Source organism: Podarcis liolepis, assembly GCF_965112155.1.
Source record: "Podarcis liolepis genome assembly, chromosome: 15".
In the NCBI taxonomy this organism is placed as follows: domain Eukaryota; kingdom Metazoa; phylum Chordata; class Lepidosauria; order Squamata; family Lacertidae; genus Podarcis; species Podarcis liolepis.
Window position 1 is genome coordinate 4,579,401 of NC_139566.1, and position 11,976 is coordinate 4,591,376.

Below are 11,976 nucleotides of genomic sequence, written 5' to 3' on the forward strand. Positions count from 1 at the left end.
TGAGTGTCTGCAGCTGCTCTTAGCAGCAACCTTATCTATACAGAGATAACACTCTCTCTCTCTCTCTAACACTCAGTCTCTCTAATTGATGTGAGGCTGGAGCGGAATAAGTAGTGAGCAGAAACCGCCCCCCTCCTCTCCGGAGAATCAGCAGAGAACATCAGCAGATTCTTGGAATGGGAGGGGTGAAATCTCCTCAGAATGGCCCCTGCCATAGTTGAGATTCCTGCTTTTCCGGGGTTGGACTGGATAACCCCTGGGGTAATTCCAACTCTATGATTCTATGATTCAACAATTCTATGATTCTGCACTGCAACGATTTAAAAATGTGTTTCTTATGAGACAGTGTGTATAAAAATGAATATACAAGAGCATACAAGAATCATGCAAGATTTTAGCTAAGGTTTCTGTTAAAAAGTATATCTAGAAGCATATACAGAAGTTTTTCCTGTTTCAGTGATCTTGACCGGACCATCAGCCTCTGCGTTGATTTGTGTTCCTTGTGGCTAAAGATTCACTTCTGGAATATTACAAGGACTACTCATGTTTTGAGAAAAATTCCTATACCTGATTTTGCAGACCCTACTGTAAAGAGTCCAAAATATTTATCCTAAAAGAAGCGCCCCAGTCTGAAATGTAATGTGGCAAACCTGGATAGAGGTTGTGATCTCAGGGGCCCAAAAGTCAGAAATGCTCAGCATCCATTATCATCTTTTCTGATGTCCAGGGCTGCCAATGCTGAAACTTTCCTCTGCAACACATGACTTGGTCATTCTTCCTCTGCTGCCTGTGTATGTTCCCTGTGCTGATGCCAAGCCTTCGTCCGTTTGATGAGTCAGAATCAGGGGACCCCCGAGGTCTGCCTTTTCAGCCAGCTGGGCTAAAGGGAAGGTCTGGGGAGAAGCTTCCAGCCTTCCACTTTCCCAATACAACCACCTCCATTTATGGGTTCGTTGGTTTCCCCGCATATCTTCCCTTTGAATGTGGAATTTCCCCTTCCTTAGTTTGGAATGTATTTGTTTCTCTTCTCCTGCTTGACCTGTTGATCACAGAAAATGTTCCCTCCTTCCTTCCTACCCATTAAAGCTTCACTGCAGCAACACAGAGGCTTCTTGCCTGTTTTTTCTCAAAGCTTCCTATGTCTTGCTCCTCATTTCGTGAAATGCCCCTGGCCAGACTCAAAGTTCCAGTGTGTCCAGTCCTGATGAAATCAAGAGAAAGAGGACTCTTCTGAGAATACTTTTTGCCCTTGCCAGGGATGAAGGGGTGGATCAATTTAGCTTGCATTTCAAGGTGAATCTATGAAACTCATATTTTCCAAAATGATATCAGAACTGAGACACACTACCCTCTGACATGCACACTGGGTTTGCGCGGCAAGGTCCCAGACTCTCCTGGGAAGTGGAATAAAGACACATGAAACAGTATTTTTGGTTAATGGGCGAAAAAGGCCACAACTTTATTGGTTACAGAATGTGAGTGGTATTGGCTTAGGCATTGGAAACCACACGACTATATCTGACTCCTGCCTGTCTGCAGGAGTCTTGGAATGGTTGACCTCCAGTAGGGGGAGCCCTACTGGTCCAGGGTCACCGCTAGGGGTCATGCCATGGCCCTAGCCCCCCGCCTGGGGCTTCAGGTGGAGACCACGCCCCCCCCCCCCAGATTCCTTTAACGGAATACCCTTGAATTAATCAATTTGATTTGAAGTAATTTGCCAGAAAATATTCTGCCCCGAGTCGGGGGCGCCTATGTGTCGCTTTCATAGACCTAAAGGCCGCCTTCGACAGTATCCCAAGAAACTGTCTATGGAAGAAATTAGAGAGATGGGGCATAGATAGAAGGCTGTTATGGCTTATAACCCAATTACACCACGGGTCGTCAGCTAGAGTGAGACTCACACCGGCGGGAAACCTATCCAACGAGGTTCCAATAAATAGAGGTGTGCGCCAAGGCTGCATTTTGGCCCCACTCCTCTTTAACTTGTTTATCAGCGATATGAAGCTCTTTCTGAATGAGTCTCAAGCCAACATTCATGCCCCCCGCCTAGCTGATTTCCGCTGCCCTCTGCTCCTATATGCCGACAATGCAGCGATCCTTTCCTACTCTAGAGTCGGTTTATGCAGAGCTCTAAAGACTTTTGCGGCTTACTGCAAACTTAACCATCTGACAATTAATTATGAGAAATCTAAAGTCCTGGTCTTTACCAGGTCTCGGAAAACTTACAGCTGGAAGTTGGATGGAGTCCAATTAGAACAGGTTTTCAAATTTAAATACCTGGGAGCCTTCTTTCACTACAACCTAAGCTGGAAGCCACAGATACAGTATTTACTAAACAAAGGGAGAACAATACTTTATACTCTACTCCAATTTTTTGCGGCCGACGGAGCCTCCCACATCCCTTCTGCATTGAAGGTATACCACGCAAAAGTGGTTTCCACCCTCTGTTATGCTGCCCCGCTCTGGGCCCCAGGGTCCAATTTAACATCGCTTGAGACATTGCAGAGTCAGTTTCTCCGTCGCCTCCTGAAACTCCCCATGTGTGTGAGCAACGCAGCCATACGTTTGGAGTTAAGGATTGCATCTTTGGAGACTGTCATCTGGAAGCGAGTCTTTGGCTATTGGCTGTCTAGCTGGCATAGGCTTCCCGACCATTACCTTTTCCAGTGCCTCTGGCGGGACGACTTTGTCAATCCGTGGGTAGGAAAAATCCAAGCCAAACTTCTGAGCATCGGAATTTCCCCAGCGGACACCTTAAAGACGAACTTATGCTCAGCCAAAAGCCTTATAGAGCAAAGATTAGCAGACATTGAAAATCAACACAACCTCGCCTGGGTGGGGGTGTCTGCTCCCCCAGGTATCACGGAATAACCCCACCACTTGGCCTTCCATCATACATGTCATCTCTTTCATCTGTACCACACCGACTTGCATTTATTCGTGCAAGGTTCAATGTCCTTCCATCGAACCTGCTGAGCCACAGATTTTCCAAGGGTTTGGTGTCTCCGCTATGCGTGTGTGACGGGAAAACTGTTGAATCTCTTCCACATATAATGTTCAACTGTCCCCTACATAGCATAGCCAGGACTAAATTCCTGGGTCCTGTTTTATTGCGCTTGGTTGGCAGGCCTGTTGAGTCACACGCCGCACTACTTTTGCAGGACACAGATCCCTCTGTAACTCTGCAGGTGGCGAGATTCCTGAACGCGGTTATCTCACACACAAAAACCACTAAAAAACAACAACATCACCAAAACTAATCAGACAGTTATGATGAGAGTGCATGTCGGATCTCGTCTTCAGTTTTCCTTTTTCTGCGATCCGTCCCTTGGAGCTCCCCGGGCCCCAAGCTGTTATTTGGCTCTGCTCAATGACCCACCCTTGCATCGTGATGTTCTCCTTCTGGTGCCGAATATATCAGTTTTTATGCCTCTGTCCTTTTATGTTTGTACATATTTTATGGGCTAATAGCTGTAAATAAATAAATAAATAAAATTTAATGAAATGACTTTAGAATGTTGTATTGTTTTATTGTTGTTAGCCGCCCTGAGCCCGGCTTCGGCTGGGGGGGGGGCGGGATATAAATAAAAAATTATAATTATAATTATTCTGCAGCACAACTAATCTGCAAATCTGCTCTTTTTTAATAAATAATGTTTGGATGGGGAACTGCATCACAGATTCAAATAAGTGCAAATTCTGGAGGGTGGCTGTGAGTTAGATAGATTCGCTTTTAAATACAAACTGAAATGACCTTCTGCCTGATTCCTAGCTGAGGTTAAAAGTACTCTTTGGGTTGAACTCGACAGGACTGCAGGGCCTGGAATGGCACAAACGGTGGCTGGGAATTCCTCCTTCATCTCAAGCGCTGCCGGCTTGGCATGGACTTCCTGAGAGTTTATCTTTGGGGATATCACTGATGGGGGGCAGGACATGGGTCATTCACACATCACAGGACTCATCACGGGTTTGGGGTGAGGCTTTGGGGGTTTTGGTGACGGTGGACCAAGTTCCAGGAAGGCAGAAGACAAGACACATCTGTGATGCTGCAGTGAAGCTTTAATAGAGGAGAAGAAAGGAGGGAACCTTCTCTGTGGTCAGCAGTTTAAGCGGGAGAAGAAAAATAGATCCCATTCTGAGTAAAGAGCACATTCACTATTCAGATGATACAGAATAATAATAATAATAATAATAATAATAATAATAATAATAATAATAATATATTATTATTATTGTTGTTGTTATTGTTATTGTTATTGTTATTGTTATTGTTATTGTTATTGTTATTGTTATTGTTATTGTTATTGTTATTGTTATTGTTATTGTTATTATTTATACCCCGCCCATCTGGCTGGGTTTCCCCAGCCACTCTGGGCAGCTTCCAACCAAATATTAAAAACAATACAGCGTCAGACATTAAAAACTTCCCTAAACAGTGCCGCCTTCAGTTGTCTTTTAAAAGTAAAACAGTTGCTTATTGCCTTGACATCTGGTGGGAGGGCATTCCACAGGGAGGGTGCCACTACCGAGAAGGCCCTCTGCCTGGTTCCCTGTAACCTCGCTTCTCGTAGTGAGGGAACTGCCAGAAGGCCCTCGGCACTGGACCTCAGTGTCTGGGCAGAATGGTGGGGGTGGAGACGCTCCTTCAGGTATACTGGGCTGAGGCCGTTTAGGGCTTTAAAGGTCAGCACCAACACTTTGAATTGTGCTCAGAAACGTACTGGGAGCCATTGAAGATCAGATTGTGAGAAACAAAATATCTCTAAAGAGAGGTGGTCAAGCACATGGAAGGAAGGAAGGAAGGAAGGAAGGAAGGAAGGAAGGAAGGAAGGAAGGAAGGAAGGAAGACTGGTGGTTGGTTCTGCCCAGACTTTCCTTTTGTCCTGGCCCAGATGGCTAAAAAGTTCCCAGTTAGGAACTCCCTGGAAGATGTTCAGATCCTGAGGCTCTCCTTATTCAGACTCAGAGAACGGAGGGTTGCTGGGCATAAATGGAGGAGAGATAGCAGAGGAAGAAGGGAGATGTGCAAAGGAACAGTCAAGGGCAACTGAGCAAAGGTGAGGCATTGGCAGCTGCAGGTGTCAGAAAAGATGAGCACCTGAGACCATCTTTGCTTAGGATCCCGGATGCTCATCATTCCTGACTTCCTGCCCAGAAAAGAAAGCAAATCATATCCAGGTTTCTCATCTCAGTTTTCCGCTTGGAGCTTCCCTTTAGGATGGGGAATGTGGACGATTCTCAGTTGGGTCCGTATTGTGAGTGATGCTGAAACTCTGCCTTCTCTTCAGAACATGAGGTCACCTGGAGCGTCCAAGGAGGCAGCAGAAGGGAAAACTCAGAGAGGAAGAGGTTAAACCCGGATAACAAAGGTTCCTGTTGGAGTTATGACAGTAATAGTAACAGTTCCATCCATGGGTGGCAATTGCTGCAGCAGAGAGGGGCTGATACTGAACATCTTGGAGGAAAGCTTTGAAACCTGAAATGAGACATTTTCATAGCTAATTTCAGAAATATGTGGATTCCTAAAGAAATAAGAGTTTGAATTAACATTCTTTAATTGCTGTAGCCTGGCCTGGGACATTCGGATGAATGAGGCATAAGAAATTCAATTAGGATTTTGAAATAGGAAATGCTAAAAGATTCTTCCCCCCTCCCCGCCATTTTGACCAAGTCTCCTCTTTCTGCTCCCTGTCCCCTCTGATGAAATCCAACCTTCTTCTTCCATAAGAACATGAGAAGAGCTGGCTGGATCAGGCCCAAGACATCTCTTCCAACCTGTGGTTTCCAGCGGCTAATGTTCAGAAGCGTTGCTGGCCCCAATTGTGTAGGGAAAGCATAACATTGGTGACTGGTAGCCATCAATAGCCTCCTCCTCCTCCTCCTCCTCCTCCTCTTTTTAAAATTTTTCTAATCCTCTTTGAAAGCCATCCCAGTTGCTGTCTGTGCTGGTCCTGGGGGCTAACCGAGAGGCGAGGTCTGAGTCCAGTCCAAGGTCGTTGGTGCGGTATGGAGGCTGTTTGTCAAAGTTGAAGCTGGGTCCAAAGCAGGGAGTCAGGTGGGGTTAGGAACTCTGGCAGAAGAGCAGGACAGGGTGCAGGCAGGAACAGGCTACCAACAACGTTGCTCCTGGGACTGGGGCTGGCTGGCTTTTATCTGCCCCGAGGCATAGGGCGGCCCCGGTCCACAGGTGACTCGCCTCTCCTGGCCTTAAGGCGAGCACTCCTCCTGCAGGAACTTAGTTCCCTCCGCCTCTCTGCCCTGAGCCTCTGCAGCTCAGGAGAGGCTGGAGGGCTACCGGACCCAGAGGCAACCTCAGCTTCCTCTGACGGGGCTGAGAGTGGAGCACCTGCAGGCAATGGGTCCTCCATCACTTCAGGGGCCAGAGCAGACTCGGCTGGTGCCTGCACCTGAGGATCCAGCACAGGTGAGGACCCTTCCGGCTCAGGCCCCAGCCCCGGCTCAGCTGGTTCTGGAGGCGGGAACTCCTGTGCAGGCTGGGATTCCTCAGGTTCAGCCTCTGAGTCCGAATCCCAGGCCATCACACTGTCCTTCACTGCCTCCCATGGGAAAGACTTGCCCAGTTTGACTCTGTTCTGTGTGAATAGGTCCTTTCTGTCCAAATTTTCCAACATTTCAGCTTCGTTGGCTGTCCAGGAATTGTAGTGTTGTGAGAGAGGAAGAAAAACCTTTCTCTGTTCAACTTCCTCATGCCCTGCCTATCATCATGACTCTTGCTCACTTTCCCCCAAAACCAAAAACTCCCAAACACTGCAAACTCTCTTCATAGCTCCATCCCCCTGATCATTCTTCCTGCCCTTTTCCACTCTCCAATAGATCTTTTGAGGTCAGGAGACTAGATCTGTACCCAGCATTACATTCAGAAGACAGGGAGCTCCTTTCAATGCATCTGACCATGGGTTCATCTAGCAGAGGGTTGTCCCTCGAGCAGGAATGGGGAACGCTTTGAATCTGAACTACAAATCTCAGCAGCTGCAGGAAGCAGAGGAGACGAGGGCTGTAGTTTGGCCATGTCTGGAGGGCCAGAGGTTCCCCACCTCTCTTCACCAGAAAGAAGGATTCCCTTTCCAGGCTTTCAGGGGAGCACCTGGCTCTGCCAGACCTGCCTCATGCAAGAAAGGGTCAGTGGGGCTGGAACAAGGCAGCCCTGCATAGAGTGAGCCTCAAAAATCCAGTTCAGCTGCTCCATGGGCAGCAGGTGTGACCATGGCCAGAGCAGCTTTCTCCGGAAAGACAGGGAACAGGGACAGTAGGCAAGGTTTTGCAAAACCACTCAGGACCATGGCTGCTGATTATCTGTTTTTCCTGAGCTGGCTCCAGAAGAAGAAGAAGAAGAAGAAGAAGAAGAAGAAGAAGAAGAAGAAGAAGAAGAAGAAGAAGAAGAAGAATTTATTATTTGTACCCCGCCCATCTGGCTGGGTTTCCCCAGCCACTCTGGGCGGCTTCCAACAAAGATTAAAAATACATCAAAATGTCACAATTAATTCACCTGCATCTGGTTATTATTATCTTTCTCCCTGTCCTGACCATCCCTCCGAGGTTATATTTATATGTGTTTGTCCTTTGATGCTATGGCCTGTCGGCTACACAAATAAAGTCTATTGATTGATTGATTGATTGATTGATTGATTGATTGATTGATTGATTAAAATGTCACACATTAAAAACTTCACTGAACAGGGCTGCCTTCACATGTCTTCTAAATGTCTGGTAGTTTATCTCTTTGACATCTGGTGGGAGGGCGTTCCACAGGGCGGGCACCACTACCAAGAAGGCCCTCTGCCTGGTTCCCTGTAGCTTTGCTTCTCGCAATGAGGGAACCGCCAGAAGGCCCTCGGCGCTGGACCTCAGCTGGACCTCCAGCCATGAAAGTACCCAGTTTCGCATTTCTAAAAGCCCCAATACAACTCTAGGTTAAAATTTTATGTTGAGCCAAAAACAATCCTAGTAGCACAACTCCTAGGATGTAGAGATTTGAGTTTCTCTTCCCAAAACTGCTTCTTGTCTCTCAATTTGCAGAACCAAATTTCAAAATTATTTTGTTCCATAATCAAACAGTTCCTTCCTTCTCTCCTCTAAGAAGTGATTCAGTTCAAGACAACTTACCAAGTGATGGAGAAGCCGAGTGGCGGAAGAGAGGAGATGTTTCAAGGCACTGGTGGAAAAGCCTTTTATACAGTTTCTCTCTGGACTTTTCGGGCAACATGGCGTCACTAATTTGGCTAAGTATACCCCACCCCAGTCAAGTCTAGATTTTACCGGAATGCTCCTGGGCACCCTCCCAGACCATGTAACCCAATTCTAAGATGTTATCTTTCATGTCAGGCGACGTCTTGGCTCAGGAATCTGCTTTGCTTTGTTTTGGCTCAGCTTCATCTTGGAAGTTCTTCGTGTTCCTCTTTATGGGATTTGGGGTTCCTCCTTCTCCTCATGGCCTGTGAAGGCATCCCTGCCCTGGATGGCCAAGAGGGAGGGAGGGAGCAGTCTGAGGACAATGAATGGAAGGCACCTGCCTCTCCTGCCGCATCTTCCTCACGATGCCTTCCTCCCACCCTAGGCCCACCGACAATCACCTGTCCTGGGCACCAGGAGACACGCTCCACCACTGCTCCCGAGGCTTCGGAACAGGAACAAAGCCTTATTGCGCTGTTGGAGAAAATGTCTTGAGGGCTTTAAGTGCAAAGGTGGAATGATCTGGAGCAGGCTCTTTGCCTTCAGGAGAGTCGGTGGAGAACATTCCCTACTTGGAGCCAATTAACTCGCTTTCATTTCAGGTAATTAAAAAGCTAAGGGACAGCCACCCTGTTGCAAATAGGAATTAGGACTAGACGTTATGGCTTCTAAAATGTCGTCATCATCAGGCCCAACAACAGCAACACAACATTTTAGCACTTGTACCATCTGGGTAACAGGATCGGGCAAGAAATGTACAGGGTCAGTGGCGTAGCGTGGGGGGTGCAGGGGGGGCCGGCCGCACCGGGCGCAACATCTGGGGATTAGGGTTAGGGGGCGCAAATCCACAGGTTAGGGGGCGCAAATCCACGGGTTAGGGGGCACAAATTACTTGCCTTGCCCCGGGTGCTGACAACCCACGCTATGCCACTGTACAGGGTATCTGTTGGACTTCAACCGTCGACAAATTAAATGTCATCCTATTTATCAAAACCATTTCAAATCCAAAACAGATAAAGATACCCACTTAAAAGGCTGTTTAGAAAAGGAGTGTCTGCTCTAAAACGGCATGTAGTTTCCCCCTTGTTGTTATTGTTGTTTAGTCGTTCAGTCGTGTCTGCCTCTTCGTGACCCCATGGACCAGAGCACGCCAGGCACTCTTGTCTTCCACTGCCTCCCGCAGTTTCGTCAAACTCATGCTGGTAGCTTCGAGAACATTGTCCAACCATCTTGTCTTTTGTCGTTCCCTTCTCCTTGTGCCCTCCATCTTCCCCAACATCAGGGTCTTTTCCAGGGAGTCTTGTCTTCTCATGTGGTGACCAAAGTCTTGGAGCCTCAGCTTCAGGATCTGTCCTTCCAGTGAGCACTCAGGGCTGATTTCCTTCAGAATGGAGAGGTTTGATCTTCTTGCAGTCCACTCTCAAGAGTCTCCTCCACCACCATAATTCAAAAGCATCCATTCTTCAGTGATCAGCCTTCTTGATGGTCCAGCTCTCACTTGCATATATCACTACTGGGAAAACCAGAGCTTTGACTATACGGACCTTTGTTGGCAAGGTAGTTTACCTTCATGGATCACTCCCCTTCATGGATCACTGCCTTGCCGTGGCGAAGGGGCTTGAATAACTCAGAGAAGCTATGAACTACGCCGAGCAGGGCACCCAAGATGAACAGATCATAGAGGAGAGTTTTGACCAAACGTGATCCACCTGGAGGAGGAACCGGCAAGCCACTCCAGTATCCCTGCCAAGAAAACTCCATGGAAAAAGACAACAGTTTCCCCCTTACAGAACTATAATTCCCAGCACCCTTATCAATCTAGTGTGTCCAGAGTTCTTTCGGGGGTGAAATCTGCTTGAAAGGTATAGTGTGCCTGTAACTGTCATGACTTCACCTCCAAATGTGGCGCTTCAGAAGCATGAAGGATTTTGGGACGGGTGCGGGGGTAACCAAATCCCATTAAAAGGAACACAAATTACATCCCAGATGAAGCTGAGCCGAAATAAATCAAAGCAGCTGCTTGTGCCAAGGAGGAGCCTGGCATGAAAGATAACATCTCTGAAAACATTACATCAAGAGGTGTCTTAATGGCTAGGAATATTCTGGCCAAATTCTGAGCTGTGGTTGGGTATACTTAGCCAGATTACTACCGCCAGGCCAAACGATTAGCTTCCAGGGCCAAGAGGAACCATAGAGAAGGAGTCACCTCCTGGCTGGGCCCCTGGGACTCCTTTGTGCCCAGAAGGAATTTCACTCAAATTTGAGCTTACACTTCTCATTAGACTCTTAGAAACGTGCAGCTGGCTACACTGATGTAGCATATGTACATAACCAACAGTCCGCTTAGACTACTACAACGCGCTCTACGTGGGGCTACCTTGGAAGGTGACCCGGAAACTACAACTAATCCAGAATGCGGCAGCTAGACTGGTGACAGCTGCCGAGACCACATGACACCGGTCTTGAAAGACCTACATTGGCTCCCAGTACGTTTCCAAGCACAATTCAAAGTTTTGGTGTTGACCTTTAAAGCCGTAAACGGCCTCGGCCCAGTATATCTGAAGGAGCGTCTCCACCCCCATCTTTCTACCCGGACACTGAGGTCCAGCGCCGAGGGCCTTCTGGTGGTTCCCTCATTGCGAGAAGCAAAGCTACAGAGAACCAGGCAGAGGGCCTTCTCGGTGGTGGCACCCGCCCTGTGGAACGCCCTCCCATCAGATGTCAAAGAGATAAACAACTACCTGACATTCAGAAGACATCTGAAGGCAGCCCTGTTCAGCAAAGTTTTTGATGTGTGACATCTTAGTGTATTTTTGGTCTCTGTGGAAGCTGCCCAGAGTGGCTGGGGAAACCCAGCCAGATGGGCAGGGTACAAATAATAAATTATTATTATTATTTCTTGTCTGTGTCAGGGACTGGAGTGTCTTCTCTCCTCTGCAAAGCCAGGAGGCCCCTTTGATACGTGGACTACCCCATGGGACTCTTGTGAAGATCAAAGGAGGAGCTGAAGGAAATGTACACATGGGAAACCCGTCCCCGTTAAGGAAAGCCATTCAAGAGCTGATTCCTCACGATGCACCAGCAAGGCGCTTTGTGACTGCCTTGGCCGTGTTGCTGGGCAGAACTGGCACAGTCAGGCTGGGCAGGAAAGGGGCTCAAGTTACAGCATTCAAGGGCAGAGAGCGTAGAGCACTCTGGAGAGAAGCACTGGAGCTGAGGCCTTTGAGGAAGAGTTGCAGGACTCCATTGCAAGAGAATTGCAAGAGAACTCTTGCCTTGCGGACTCTGGCGCAGCAAGGGCTTCGTAAGCAAAGAAACCGTCTGGGCTCAGAGAGGGAAAGTTGGTTGTAACATCTTGTAAATAAATACGTGTGTGAAAAAAAGAAGGAAGGAAGGAAGGAAGGAAGGAAGGAAGGAAGGAAGGAAGGAAGGAAGGAAGGAAGGAAGGAAGGAAGGGGCAGCTGGGCACCTTTGTGGGTGGAAACAGATGAGGGTGAAGAATTAGGATCTCTTGCTCCCAACAGAGCAGAACTTGCAGGCTGGCTGTGTGTGTGTGTGTGTGTGTCCTGTTCTGGATCTGGTTGGCCTATGTTTGAAAGATCAGGTGTGCAGCAAGGGAGCTCCTTGGGCCCATTCCCCCCCCCCGGGGCGCTCCATTCATGGCTGCTGGCGGTACTTGCTTTGCAAAGCTTTGGCCAGTGTGGTGTAGTGGTTAAGAGCAGTAGACTAGTAATCTGGTGAACTGGGTTCGCGTCTCCAGTACTCTACATGCAGCTGCTGGGTGAC

General features: G+C 48.0%; 2 long non-coding RNA genes across 2 annotated transcripts in view; one reads left to right on the forward strand and one right to left on the reverse strand.

The window, feature by feature from the left end:
* Positions 1-11,976, forward strand: part of LOC310694389 — a 56,043-nt gene that overhangs the window by 41,443 nt on the left and 2,624 nt on the right. Inside the window, exon 2 of the long non-coding RNA XR_014519650.1 lies at positions 11,103-11,530. This is a non-coding gene — a long non-coding RNA (uncharacterized lncRNA). The remainder of the gene's footprint in view (positions 1-11,102; positions 11,531-11,976) is intronic.
* The window catches only part of LOC310694444, a 39,363-nt gene continuing 31,032 nt past the window's right edge, over positions 3,646-11,976 (reverse strand). The window contains exon 3 of the long non-coding RNA XR_014519709.1: positions 3,646-3,916. This is a non-coding gene — a long non-coding RNA (uncharacterized lncRNA). The remainder of the gene's footprint in view (positions 3,917-11,976) is intronic.